Source organism: Coffea arabica, chromosome 3e, assembly GCF_036785885.1.
Source record: "Coffea arabica cultivar ET-39 chromosome 3e, Coffea Arabica ET-39 HiFi, whole genome shotgun sequence".
NCBI lineage: Eukaryota > Viridiplantae > Streptophyta > Magnoliopsida > Gentianales > Rubiaceae > Coffea > Coffea arabica.
Window position 1 is genome coordinate 21205526 of NC_092315.1, and position 15466 is coordinate 21220991.

The 15466-nt window shown below is 36.9% G+C and overlaps 1 pseudogene; it reads right to left on the bottom strand.

Moving 5' to 3' along the window:
• Window positions 1-5077: 5077 nt before the first annotated feature.
• On the bottom strand, window positions 5078-11055 carry LOC113737460 (PTI1-like tyrosine-protein kinase 1; annotated as a pseudogene).
• Window positions 11056-15466: the final 4411 nt, after the last annotated feature.

Consider the following 15466-nt stretch of genomic DNA (forward strand, 5'->3'; position numbering starts at 1 on the left):
ATCTATAGCCTGAACCGAGGGACGATTGCATCCGCTGGTTGTGAATGTGCAATGTTGAAGAATCCTTGGACACAACATCTTAAACAAAGAAGCTTTCAAAGATCTTTAAAAAAAAAAAATCTTTCAAGGAAAAGTTGATTAGTTCAATCGACAAAAGTAATGAGAATCCAAATTCTTGTTCATTAGAGCTAGTTATGGTTAATTTTTGGCCTCTCAACATTAAAACCAAAATGCCCACCTCAGGGGCTGGCAGTCAAACAGCTTAACGGATCATTTTCTCCTCATTATACAGTATCCCTGTTTCAAGACTTGAGGATCACCAACTTTACGGACAAAGGTTCACCTTAAAGCTCAGCAATGACAAACTTTAAACGGCAAAATCCACAGCAATCTAAACCCTTGTTAATTAAACCAATCATCCTTAGAGTTTGCCTCTCCTAACTATAAGACAAAAGCCCCGATATCATTCAGGGTCTTGCAATCAAACCGCTTAATGGGATGATGTTCTCCTCATAATAGGACTTGTACCCAAGAATACCTTCATCCATCAAGTCTGAGGATGAAGGTGATTTGCCAATCACAGTCTTTTCAAGATTCCCCTCGGTTGGATCATATATATAAAATTTGGAGGGACAATGGATGTCCACATCTTCGTCAAACAACACCACCTTTCCATCAGGGAGTATACCAACCGGTCCAAATCGATACTTCCTTGACGTTGGAAGGTCAAGTTTATGCTCAGTCCACATCCCTGACTCTTGACCATTGCCGTAATAACTAATCACTGCCTCATTATGGGACCACGTTCTGACTAAAGCTAGACCAGGTCCAAACTGCAGTGGATAGCAAAACTTAGGCCTGGGAATAATCTGAAACTTCTCATGATCAAGTTCAAAAGCAATAAGATGGTTATCTGAATTCGTAGGGCCTAATTTAGTTGGTTCCATCCAGTGTAGAACTCCAGTGAAGCATATGCTACGTGATCTGATTTCCCAAGGTGCAGGCTTAATGCTTCTCCATGATGAGTCAACACCGAGGGTCAGAATCTCACAATCTAGATTAAGAACGAACTCGGAATTGTCCTCAGGATACAGAATATTATCATCATAGTGTATACTGGACAAATCTTGAGTAACTTGTACGATCTACTAGCGGGGTCAAAACCAAGATGGTAACTACAAGAACTGGATTCATGTCTAGAAACAGGGAGTCGTCTGCATTCTCGGGTGGCAATGTTGCACAAGTACGAATAGTTGCTGTAGTAAAAACATAGATGGCCCTTGACAGTGTCAGTGCAGCCCATTCTCTCCATGCCGTGATCCAAGGTTAGGTGATGAGAAAGGTACTTAACAGGGCCATCAAACAGGCTTAGATAATAGAAATCTCTTGTCGAATCTTTTCTCCAGTGGAAGGGCTCAGAAATAAGGAGACCTAGAAATCCACCACGGTGCTCCCTGGCAAAGGACGGATCCTTAATAATTGATTGTCATCGCTTGGAAACGCACTTACATCGCATCAGGGACTTGGTTGGAAGCCATGTCAGGATTTCCCATATCATCTCATTAGGAAGTACTTGATTTGGAATGAGACAAGGATAGCACGGCAATGGCTTCCCACTTTCTTTGAAATGCCTATTGGTAATCTAGGTTCTTCAGCAATGAGCTCATTCACAGCATCAGCTACACTTGGAAGTGGTGACCTAACCAAAATCTGTTTTCTTAAAGGCTCAAATTCTGGTGTCAAAGGCACAAGGAACTGGAACAAGCGTTGCTCTTCCTGGAACTTTACATAATAGTCCAAACTTGTTAATTCTGGTGGCTCCATCGTAGCCAACTGATCCCATATTCTTGTCATCAGAGAGCAAAATTCTGGAACGCTTCTGTCGCCCTGAACTAATCCTCGCAAGAAATTCTCCAACTTGTACTTCCGAGCAATATTGACTTTAGTGAACGCTCTTGCTAAATGATGCCATACTTCCTTAGCCAAACTGAATTTCTATAAATGCTTGCCGATTGACGGTTCCACAGAGTCGTTAATCCAAGTGAGTATTTTAGCATTGACCGTGTCCCATTCAGATAAAAGTTCTGCATAATTTTCAATCCCTTCAACTGGTTTCTCAAGAGTTCCATCAACATATTTCCAAGCGTCCTTGCTAATAAGATAATTTTTCATCAAATAAGCCCAAGTTGTGTAGTTGGACCAATCAAGTTTGATAGCAACTACCTGACTTCCCTCAGCATCCATAACCTTGTCGCACGGTAGTTGTAGTACTAGCAATGCAGATTCTCAGAGACAAAATATCAAACAACTGGTGAGCACAAAAATATACAAACTCGGAAAATAAACTTTTCTTTCTTTTTAAGGGTAGAGGAATTCAGGAATGTAGAACAAATGAGGAGTATTTCGTTAATGGTCGATAAAAGGGAAGAAGAGAGAAAATTTCCACCCACAAATAGATTCCAAAGCCGCAAAATTAGAAGCATTTGAAAAAAGAAGAGCATCAATATGGAATGGCACTTTAATGCCTAATTTATATCAGTTGTAACAAACTAGACGAGCGGTTGCTTAGTGGCTGAGTTGCCAAGAAACCAGACTTCAAAAAGAGCAAAGCGTTGTTTTGGCTCCACGAGCAAACAGGACGCCTTTAAATGAAAGCAGATTTTTTTTTTTCCTAAGGAAAAAATGTAGTTTTGGTCCCCAAAGTTTAGCTTAGGAGCCATTCTAAATTACCAAATTATATTAGTGATTCGTTCAATCTGTATTTCATTTTTGTCATTTTTTTTTACTTTTCCCTTTTTCTTTTTTTTTCTCCACAATTGGCGCCTATTTTTTCCTTGTAAAATTAATTTAAATAAATTTTGTTTTCTAATTCATGTTTAGTTTCTAAATTAGCCAGCTAAAATTTTTTCGCGTCCTTCACTAATTCTGGAATCTATTTTTAAAACTCTATTCCAGCTGGAAATTTACATCAATGCGTTTATTTTCCAAGATGAAATTTAAAGGCCGGCATTATATGGATAACCACAAAAAAAAAACGATCTTGGGAACATAATTTAGTTATTAATCGGTCACTTATTCTATTAAAATTAATCTAGAATTAGATATATGTTAGCAATGTCTACCTTTGAACGTATCTAAGAAGGTAGATATACACAAAATTAGTCAAGATTTTTAAGAATATAGCTTAACTAATGCCTGGTCATTAAATTTTAATGGAAAAAATTTTCAAATAAATTAACCTATAACCTTTCTAAATCAATTTCTATTTCATAAGGGATTCTAATTCTAAAACAAAACTTAAATGTTGGTAGACGTTAAAAACCCCAATAATGCTTAGAATCACATTTATGTTTGGAAATAGATTAAAATCATTAATATTAATAATATGGGCATTATTGGAAAACGAAAACTAAACCACTAGGATATCTAAATGCATATCTTCATCTTTTTAGTAATTTCTCCCTTTCATTTAGTTACACATATGTGATTATGTGAGTAGTTAAACTTTAGTATCATGATGATTTTTTTAAAATTTTAGACAAGGGTCACATGACTCCATTCCGATAATAATTGAAAAAAATTGGTCACTTATCCTAGAAGTACTTTAAATTTGAAAGATTAGGGACCAAATTTGTTTTAACCCAAATTTCGGGAGCTTAAATCGCACATATGCTAAATTTTGAAAACCAAAACTGTATTTCTCCCCTTTTTTTTTTGAATTACTTGATAACAATAATAGCAATTAAACATGACAAAACTGCAAGCAAACGACACTGTAAAGAACTTAACCAAATTTTGAAACAGCATTATGAATTCTCTATTATTGATCATTGGGCAATCTATCCCATTCACAAAGTAATCATCTTTGTGCTACTACATACATAAGCTTGCATCAACTCATACTTTTATGGTTGGCAAATCCAATGGAAATTAACATTAAAAAAAAAAGGAAAATTGAACACCGTGCTCTGTTTGTACGCAAAAACTGATGCTGATGATGGTGAAAGTTGCACAGGATAAAGTGGAATTTGAGTAATTAGTATTGAAACTATAGCTCGAAGATGATTGCTGCTGCCCCTGTTCGGTGAATATATTCTTGATGGATGGAGCAAGATATGTTGGAACTGGCATCTTCGACGGGAGAATTGGCAATTCAACTTCAAAATTTAGGGCATGAATTAAAGTTTGCTTGCATATGTGGGTTTCAGCAAGTGGTCATCTTAGAATTAAATTTCATTTTCCATTTTTGTATTGTTCGTTTTCTATATACTGCTGATAGCTCTTCCCCAAGACCCCTCCAAAATATCATTCACGAGTAAAATAGCAGCAGTTAGATGAATGAACCAAAAATTTTGCTCTCTCCATTTTTGGGAAAAATCCACTTTTTGTCCATTAACTTTGAGCTAGGGACACATTTCGTTCCCAAACTTTTATGCACGATACATTTAGTACATGAATTAATAATTTTTTGTCACATTTATTCCAAAAACGATAAATGGTTTAATTTGAACGGAGAAGACTCGCGTGTCTAGCATGTGACCATTAGGTAGAAACAATTTCTCGGTCAAAATCAACGACCATGTGCTAAAACATCCAAATAATTATACCGTTTAGAGCCGAAGTTTGATTTGACAGCATTTCCCTCTTTCCATGTCCCGCTCCAGTAGAAATGGTTAAATTATACTGTTCCTGCTAGTGGTTACTTGTGTCTTTTGCCTGAAACATATAGATTTTAGCTTGCATAACTGAAGTTGGATCAAAGTGAAAAGAGCAAAAGCTCTTTGGGTATGTTCATCAATAAAACAGTAGGATAAGCTTGAGGGCATAATAGAAACATTCAAATAATCCATGAACTGACAAATTGGAAAAATAGTAACATTCTTTTTAAACTTCTAACAGTCCAAAACAAAATCTGAAGCCATTATCATTTAAAGGACGTTACTACCAACTCGAAGTTCTCAGAGAACTCAATTACGTATAAAGAAGAAAGAACATGGTACTCAACCCAACAATGAAGTCCCAAACAGCCAGAAATAATGGAGAAAAAAAATATATTTTTTCAGATGCAGAAGCCAATTCAAGCCCCAAACAAATATAGAGGACATTCCAGATCACGAAAACACAGAGTCACTAATATTCTAATAAAAGAACTAGAAGAATAATAATAATCCTGAAGAGCATGGGCTTGGGATTTCAGGAGTGGCTGGAAAGCCTTGACAAGAGTCCTCGTATTTGGCTGGAACTTAGCCCCATACCGCACAGAGACTGCTGCCACTGCTGCTACCTGCATCAACAATAAAAACAATGAATTAATCTTACCTACACTGACAATATATACCGTCAGCATTGGATGAATAACAACCAAACAAAATTTGAATTTAAAATCTAACTTTTGCATAACTGTCATGAATCCAATGGTGATAGTGTATACATTACCAGTGTATATAAGATTTACTCTAAAAGAAAGAGCATTATTAGATTCTCGGTACCCAGCCCCAAGAAAAGATAAGGGACTTCTGAGGGGCCTGGATAAAGGCAGGGATTTTTGTCACTGTACAACCAAAAACTAAGCCGGATGCAACACAGAGAAGTTGCAGAAGGGACAAATGGTATGTAGACAGTAGGAGGAGAAGCACGGGAATGAATCTTAACAAACTCCTTTTTGGGGTAAGTAATTGAGCTTTGGATCCATAGATTGTTTAACTTTGTCCTCGCTTTGTCTCGGAGTTGCCTAGAAACACAAAATTAGTCACATGTTGCCACAGAGATGGAACCTTGGCTGAAAGAAAGCAGAGGGTGATAAAAAATGGAGACGGTATTTGACTAAAGGCAGTAAAAAGGGCCATCCAAGGGACAAAAGACTCTTAGGCTCTTGTCCACGAGGCAATGCTGTGATGAACAGGCTTCATTCTAGTTAAAAGCTCAAGGGAAACCACTCCAAAGCTATTCATGTTGCTTTTCTGCATCAGTTGCCCTGTCATTGCATATCCACGTTCCATATCCACCAGTGAATTAACTGATGAAAATTCTTCAAAAAAAGGAACATCTAGCCACAGATATGTACCAAAAGTACACAAACAAAGCCCCTAGTGACTTAATTTACAAGCATGATGACTTAAATAGATTGCGATTTCAAGATAACTAATGAACTATGATAACTAACAAGGAAAACTTTGCCAAAAGAAAGAAGGTGCAGATTCAACCCCATCCAAGACAACAGACAGTGCCAATTTCTTCAAGTTATGAGACTATCCAAATAAAGCACCAAGCATATCAAAACACAACAGTAACTAGCTCTAATAGTCAGAAATATGATTTGGTTTTTAAAGTTCAGATAGCAGTTCTATGATATAAGCTATGACTCTTCCAAGAATGTGCTCTATTAGGCAACTAAAACTGAAAAGCAGGCGTGGCTATTTATTACCATTGAATTGAGAGTATAACTAAATCAAATGAAGGAGATCTTTTCCATAGTTTTACAATTCAATGTGACAAGTCAAAGGCCCAATAATATATGTAGGATTTAGCAAAGACAACTGTCACTTGTGCCCATATTTTTCTGCTAGCTTTTAAGACAAGCAGCTATTATACTTTGAAAAGAAAACCAAATTAAAGATGTCATCAACCTAACTCAGTCCATGGTTATTAAACTACTTACCTAGTAAACTGCAACGGTGAAAATTTGAAATCCTGAGAACTTTTTGAGATGTAAAAGCTATAGAAACCAAACAACTTCTTTATCAAAATGAATGAAATATTCATCAACAATGCTCAATATTTATGTGTGAACTCGTTCATTGTTGCTACTTGAAACTTGAAAGTGTTGCACACTCGCGTTGCTGCTTGCCGCATGAAAATTTTGTTCTCAATGTTGGATCTAATGCGTATGTTCAGCGAGAATTATTGACATCTATTTAGGATTCATAATATATTTTGGTCATAAGAACTATAGAACTCATAGGGTCAACTCAAACTCTCAAATCAATCCACATACTATTAGCGTATACATCATCTTTCACTTTCCCTAAAAGTGAAAATGTAATTTATTGAACATGCACCGGACAAACCTGCAAAGATTTGTTTAAGAGTTGCCTGAGTTAAAATTCTAACAAACGCAACCAAAACGACATGCAGGTGCCCATGTACTATATCGTGAAACGGCGATCAGATGTGCATAAACCATCTACTACAGAACCAGAATCAATATGAAGATCTATCTCAATATTCAGAATTTGATCCCAACATCTTGTCTTTAACTGTTTGCAAGTGAAAAGAGATTTTCTTAACATGAACTAAACAAACCCGCAAAGATTTGTTTAAAAGTTGCTCGAGTTAAAATTCTGAGAGGTGCAACCAAAACTACATCCATTTATAGGCTTACTGTATCTTTGGCAACGTCAGATGCATAAACTGTTCTCCATACAACCAGAATTAATATCAAGAATTATCACCAAATTTCGGAATTTGTTCTCAATATTTAAGGGTTACTCAACCATTGTGCTGCTTAGCTTGAACACTCGCAAAACAGGGTACATCCACCCGTAGGAACATCAGCAAGATGCACTGCTTTCATTTTGCAACAATTGTTTGAAGCAAAATTAGACAAATAGAACAACTTATGTTATCTTTGTTAAGACAGTTAGCACACCTATTAGAATTCCACAGACTACACATCAGAGCCAAAGTCCAAATTACAAGACCTGAATTTAGGTATGGTATTGTGGTGTTGATGAAATTGGTAAATCTGGCTGCTTTAGTTTATGAGATATAATCTTGATTGTGAGCAAGAACCTGCAGGAAACTTTCTATAGCCCTCATCTATCAATTAAAACATTGCTACGAGTTTCAATTTGTAACATCAAGATTGCATTTGTGCATCTTATAGTAGTTTCTGACTAGACACACATGCAATAAAATTGCTCCGGAGTCTTTTTTTCCGGAAACATTAAATATTTTTATTGATAATGTGTATGAACTATACACTTAGTGAGCAAAGGCTCAAAGAGAGCTATACAAGTGCATTCAAGCACTGAGGGTGAATCCACTCCTCATCAAAAGATATGTTCAGAGCATAATTGCCTATATGACGATATCTATCACTATTCTCATTTCTACACAAAAAAAAAATGAGCATTACACAAACCTAGAGCCTAAGCTACTGATGTCCTCTAGATGATTGGTTCTGATCATCTTCAACAGGTGTTGCTGTCGGATTCTGACTTGGATTTTAGTCCACTGCTGTTCACTTGCCTTACATAAGGCAAGTCTAACCGCCATAACTTGGTCTACAATCTTGTTTCCTGAGCTAAACTCCTTCAAGGCCCACTGAGCTACCACTTGTCTGTTGTTATTTTCTGCCAGTATGCCTATTCCCATCATTCTTCCTGTTTTCCGCTTTACTGCTAGGCTGATATATATCCTATCATTTTCATCCCCCTCCTCTTGCTGGTCCAGTTCTGCTCTTGTTGTTTCTGGTATGCTCATCTTTCTTTCTTTCTCCCTAACTTCATTGTATTCCATCCATTCACTCTGTGCCTTTTGTATAGTCTTAAGTGGATGTCTTCGAGATGTATGAAAACCCTGTCATTTCTAGCCTTCCAAAGCCACCACAGGATATTGACAGTGAAGGCTATATGTTCCATTCCTTCTGGCCTGTTCCTAGCTTCTATCACTACACTCTACCATCTACTGAAATTCCCTGTATAGTCATCTAGTCCATCCCACTTCACTGGTAACAAATGCCACACTTCTTGAGCTAATCTCCAGAGGAAGAAAAGGTGTTCCACTGTTTCTATGCCTTCCCCACAACTTTTACATATCGGATCTCCCATCCTGGTTCTGCTATGGATTGTTTCATTGACAGGTAGTGCCAAGTTCATGCATTTCCATATAAACAGCTTCAATTTGTGCTTGACCTTGAATTTCCACAGATGTTTCCATAGCTTCTTTTTCTCCCAGCTTGTCTCCTCTCCTGTTGCCTCTCTCTGCTGTTGCTGAGTACATCTTTGCCTGTTAATGTCTTTATATGCAAAAGTTACTGTGTACTGGCCGTTTCCATTGTATAGCCAAAAAAGGCAATCCTCCCTGTTTGTCTAGATGATTGGGATTCTCAGGATCCTCTTTACCTTTTCTTCCTTAAACAATTTAAAGAATAGTGGCCTTTTCCATCTGAAGTTGTGAATCAGGTCCTTTACTTTTTAGACTCTGCATTCATGAAGTTTAATTGATCTCGGCTTCCCTTGTGGATTCTCAGGTAGCCAGTTATCCTCCCACACCCTTGTACTTTTACCATTCCCAATGTTCTTTATGGTTCCTTTTTCCACCATCTCCCTTACTCCCATTCGGCTTCACCAAATCCAAGAAGCATTTTGTGGTACTTTGCATCTGAAATGGATTCTTTGTGGTAGTAATTGGGTTTTAGGACTTTTCCACAAGTTAGGATTTGTCACTAATTTCCACACTTGTTTCCCCAGCATAGCTCTGTGTTAATCTTTGCCATGAGCGCCAATTAACTTTCTTTTTCCCATTTCCTCTCCCCACCAGAAGTTAGACATCATAGAGCTCAAATCCTTGCACAATCTGACTAGCAGCTTAAAGCATGACATGCATGACATAGCATATGCAGGGAGTGCCATTGTCACTGCTTTGAGCAGCACTTCTTTTCCTGCAGCACTAAGCAGTTTGTTCTTCCATTGTTTCAGCCTCCTTTTACAATTGTCTCTAATGAAGCCACAAATCTGTTGTTTGGTCCTTGTGATCACCATTGGTAACTCCAAGTATTTACCTTAAGACACAACCTGGATATTCTCAAAATTCTGGCAAATCTCCTTCTGTGCTGTCTGTGTTACATTTTTACTGAAAAACACTGAGGATTTTTCTAGATTTATCATCTGTCCAGATCCTTTCTCACACTTAGAATCTCTTTCAACTCAGATGCTTCCTTAGGGTCTGCCTTGCTGAAAATCAGTGATTAAAACCACCAACATATTAATGTGATAATAGGTTTTACTTTGAATTCGACTACAAGGTAATAGATGATGCAGACTCCCCCCGAAGTAGAAACAAATTCATATCATAGAAAGAAAATTCAAACGTGGCATTTACAGAAGAGATAGAAAGACAAAGGAGTATAAGAACCAAAAAAAATAATAATAATAATAAGAAAGACAAAGGAGTAAAAGGGCATTATGTTGGTACATGATAACAAAATGTTCCAAGAACTCGAGTGGAATGAAGATGAGTCAGCCATGTCAGCAGCCTGATTGGAAAGGTTAAAATCTGGAACCTTTGCTCCATAATCTTCAAACACAACCATATTGCTGGATCTGATACTCCGTGAATTATAGCAGGTAGAACTTTCTCATGCAAATATTCAAGTCCTCTGGCAACATGAACAGTGATTCTTGGACCTATAGTACAGCTGAGCACTGATCCCTTCAAGTTTTGCCCCCTTACCATCCTGTGAGCACAAATACAATTCAAGAAACATCTTCAAACCATTCATGGTTTCAAAAGATGACTTTGACTCAAATCAAACTGAACAACGCATTCACTAGATGATGTATCAATTTTCTTAGAATGCAATATGTCACACAACAATCCCATGGTTGCAAAGTCATAAGCTACCACACAAAGATTCACTTGTACACAGTAACCAAGCAGCTCCACAAGATTCTCAAGCTTTAGCCATAAGGCATACAAACCTTTAAAAGGCACAACCTACCATTTAGTTGCCTTGAGAAAAGATATGGCAGCATGAAAGGATAAAGAATTGCATACACGGGTACATGATATCAGCACTGAATTACTTGACACTTACCTGTGTCAAGAACTCAAATTTTGATTTTGGCTCAGATGACACATCAAGCATTTTCGCAGTCTCAGCTTAACCACTTTCCAGGTTGAATGGTAGACTCTTCCATAAGACTGTTCACCAGTTAAAAGCCTTTGCCAGAAATTACGCGCCTTTTCTTTCAACTCATCCAGAGATGAAGCAGGCACTTCAATAGGTGCAATTGCCTTTTGCTGTGACATGACAGGAGCTGATACCTTGAATCACTTTGGTGCGAGAGAAGCCCAAAGGAAAGTATGTTAGAAACAATGCCCCACTGACAGAAGTCTAACTAGAAAAGTGATCTTACCGTACTTCAATCTAGTAAAACTGGTAGTAAACTCAAAGTTCTCCTGTAATTGGTGCACCCTTCTTTAGTTTATTGAAATTGACCTAATCCAAAAGAGTGGAAAAGGAGGATAAAATTACTACAAGTGCTTGCGTTTTAGCCGATACTCTATAAATAGACTTAAAATATACCACACAACTGGATATAACTTGACGTATGGATCCAAAAGAATCTAACTCCCTGAAAATATTTGGCTAACATTTGCAAGTAATGCATACAAATCACATCAACATTAGAGTACCGTGCAATGTATAGCATATTAGAAGTGAGACATTCAATTCTCTACAGACAAGCAATTTACAAAGTATACACTCCTTAAAGCAACAGACTAAACAAAGCATACAAAAACATTGAGGGACTGGTCCACTTTGAACAACCAAATGCATGACAAATGTGAATCAAAAGTTAAACTTCTTGGGAGGAACTTTTCCTTTCAAATAAACTAATATCTCATATCACATTCTCATCTGCTATATAATTCGTGAAAATACTCATTGCCAAATAGCAATAGCAACACTAATCTGTTTTCTGTTACAACGTCATAAAAAAAATCCCTCTTCAAGTAACTTCGGGACAAACTAAAAGTAGATAAAACAGGGCAAAACAACCAGTGTGGAGGGAATCAAAGACACAATATTCACATGTAATAGATATAGGCATCCTTCATATCTTTAGCCATCTTCAATCTTTGTGCTGGAAGAATGCCCACAGTATCAAACAATCAATGCACCAAGGAAGCACCATACATCAGAGGCAAAAAGAGGCTTAAAATGTAGAAAGACAAAATAGTTTACCCAATCTTCTGGAACAAAAGCCATAAGAAATCCATTGCAAACACCTAGTATCATTACGTCCCTAAAGCTGCAATATTTCACCAGCCTAGAAAGAACTTACTTATCAGTCCATTAGAAGGAAGAATAGTAGGGAGTCACTTCAAGGGGAACTGTGCAGAAGTTCCAACAAACAAAACACAACCATGAGCAAACAGCCAACAGCAGAAAACAATATCTGTCATGTTAAAACTGCATAAGAGAGAATCATAAGAACATACAGTCAGCATGATTCTTTGAGCTTTTAAAGGGCTCATGCTCATTTGATGATAGGACTACTCAACTCGACAGGTACGGCACAGCAATCTATGCATCCTAGCTCTCTTCCTCAGATAAATATCACCATCAGCAGTTCTATTTTCCAGATGTACAAAGTAACCAGGAGGAAAAGCATATGCATGAAATTGGCAGTCACTTCATGTATCTACCACCATCACCAGATAGACCATATACAATCATTTCAAATGCGGGTTTGTAACATCAATACATATTGCCAAGGTTCTCTTATAGTTTGTATGGGACGCCGAGCTGACAATCAATGACAGATGCATAAGCTTAAATCCAAATCAAGAGGCTAATCAGAGGGAAAACATCTAATCTTTCAAATATATTGCAACACCATTCCATATCCCTCTAATAATCAGACACGATGAAACTTATATTGACAGAAAATTCAATTGAAAACTGTAAAAACTAAATGAGTGATAGCCGCTTTCTGCATCCAATCCACTAAAAAACAAATTAATTGCACTATGAGCACTTCAAAAATTTGAACCAAAAAGCACAAACAAACGCCTTCAGAAACATATTTGGCTCACACACCTGCGTATTTCAATGCATCAAAAGCAGACCAAAGTCACAATTTGACACTGATGCATAATCCTCCTCAATTGATCACAGGTTTCTACAAATATACACCCTTACAAAGTTAAAATACACGCACAGCTATGGAATCATATCATTGAATAACACCTTATAAAACTATTTCTGGGCTATAATCAATTTAAACACAGGATCCAATTTCATATCCTATTCTACAAAAAAAAAAAAAGCATAGCATTATCTTTTCAAAAATGCCAATTTACAGTTCCCAAATGCACAAGTTTTCATGGTTATTCATATTTATATCTCTGCATCATCAAAGGAAGTGGTACTATACAAAAATAAACAATAGATAAATAAAGAAAACAAAGAAAGAAACATGTCAGAGGACTTCTATCTCAGGATCCAGCCAGAAAGATGATAAGAATGAGTGCCAAGAATAAGACTTAAACACCTTCCAGACTTAAACACCTGCTTCATTTAAGACTTAAACACCTACCAGACTTAAACACCTGCTTCATTTAAGACTTAAACACCTACCAGACAGCAGGAAGTAAGGGAGCTTTATAGCAACCAACAGTTGATGTACATAGACTATGTATATTCCGACTAAATGAAATGGCCAAAATGCAACCAGCTGAAATATCATACCAGCAAGATGAGAGAATGGTCACGATATACAGGCATATCAGCCAAGAGAGAAAACAAATGGCAATAATGTCCACAAAAGCAAATCAAAACTGCCATAAAACAGAGAATCCATATGAAAGGCAAACTTTGGTTGTGCCAGATTTCCATATAAGACAGGTGAACAAGGAAGGAGGCTACTTCAGATGTTATAGTAGGATATAGGTGGATAAAAGGACGAATTTACCACTCACACATCGTACAATGCAAGGCATTACTATGAATGAGCTTTATCGGAAAGATAAAATACCAACCATTCAAAGTACCACCATCCATACTGTTTAAAAACTAACACTGATACTGATAATTGAAATCCATGTTGACTTTACATGCAAACCAGGTTAGACAGATCTGCCATCCCCAAGAGTAGGCTTTCAAAGGACAAAAACCGAGAATTCATATTTTCCCATTTGAGTTTTACTTGTATGCTTATTGATCAGTGAAAAAGTTCATGTTTCCATCTGAAAGAACTGTAACTGAAGCAATGATGCAGCAGCATCTAACTCACAAGTAAAAGGTCACAGTTCAAGTGGTGAACTGATAGTTGCTTCTAAAATAAAAGGTTGAGATTTAATCATGATTCCCTTAAAAAGAAAATAAGAAAAAAGAAAACAAATGCTATCCAAACGAAATCTTGTCGAAGAATAAAAATAACAAGATTCTCTGGATAATCTTTGCACTAACTTTGTACATTCATGGCCTGCACTCTAACTACCAAAAGATTGATCAATGCAAGTGTATACCACAAGGTATAATCAAAACATAGATACAGCGATTTTGTCTTTTTCCCAATTTATATACTTCCTTCCTAAGATTGCTCTCCAGCAGCAAGTCATAGGAGAAACTGAAGGTTGGGAACTCACTAGCAAACATACTTAAGCCATCATAAAATAATAAAATCTAACCCAAAATAGTCAAATTCCAATGGCACTCTTCTACACAGTATCCTTGCACTTTACAGTCCATAACAAGTACCAAATTATGAAATGCATTCTTATTAAACAAGTGCAAAGTAAAATGCCTATTCTTTTGTTTAAAACAAGTTGATTATAGTCATTAGAAATAAAAACTATGAGGCTTTCTTGTTTGTAATAACTTCTACTTCTACTAAACCATATTATGAAAAGATACTTTCACAACAGAAGTGAAAGCCTCATGTTTTTTTCTAGTCAAGTAGGTAAAATAGAAATTCACCAAAGGCAAGGAAACAGTGGCATTACAATTACTGGCATGCTTCTTTACATGGTACCCTTGTATCATTCCACTCCTTCACAAGACCCTGCCAAGTGGCTTTAAAGTGCAAACGTACTGCTTCAGCCACTGAAAGAGGTACCTGTCTGTTGTTGGAAACCATACCAATGAAAAAAGGACAGCTTACTAAGAAACAGAGCATTGAATCCAAAGACGTCCTAGGTTTAAGAAATTCTTCGGGCACCAAATGCAAGGCCCTTCGCAATCGTAACAAATCAGGATTGCCTACCCTGCTTCAATACTAGACATGACTCAAGAGAAAAGGAAATTCAATTTCAGAATTTTTCTAGAGTTCGGAGGGTAAGCCATCAAAACTGGCATTAAACAACCTAATCATAAAAACTATAAAGCATCTAGCAAAGAAAAGGACAAAGAAAAAGGAAAATTAGCTAAAACAATTCAGCTTGTACTGCTGGATCTTTATACTGGTAAGAGAAAAGCTTTTTCTTCTCAAGTACATCAGCAGAATGAAACTGCAAGGAATTCATGGCCTCAAAAGGGATATACTGTTTCTAATCTTAAAATAGAGAATTGCCCTAGTTCAGAGATACCTAAAAAACCATTACGAGTCTCCAATGTGCTAATTATGGTGCATCCGCATGAACCAAATAGATGTTTCCTGCTTGTCCTGAAGAGTTTTGTTTGTTTGAATTTTCCATTTTCTAGCTCAAGATACACATTCCAGCAGTGGGGAGA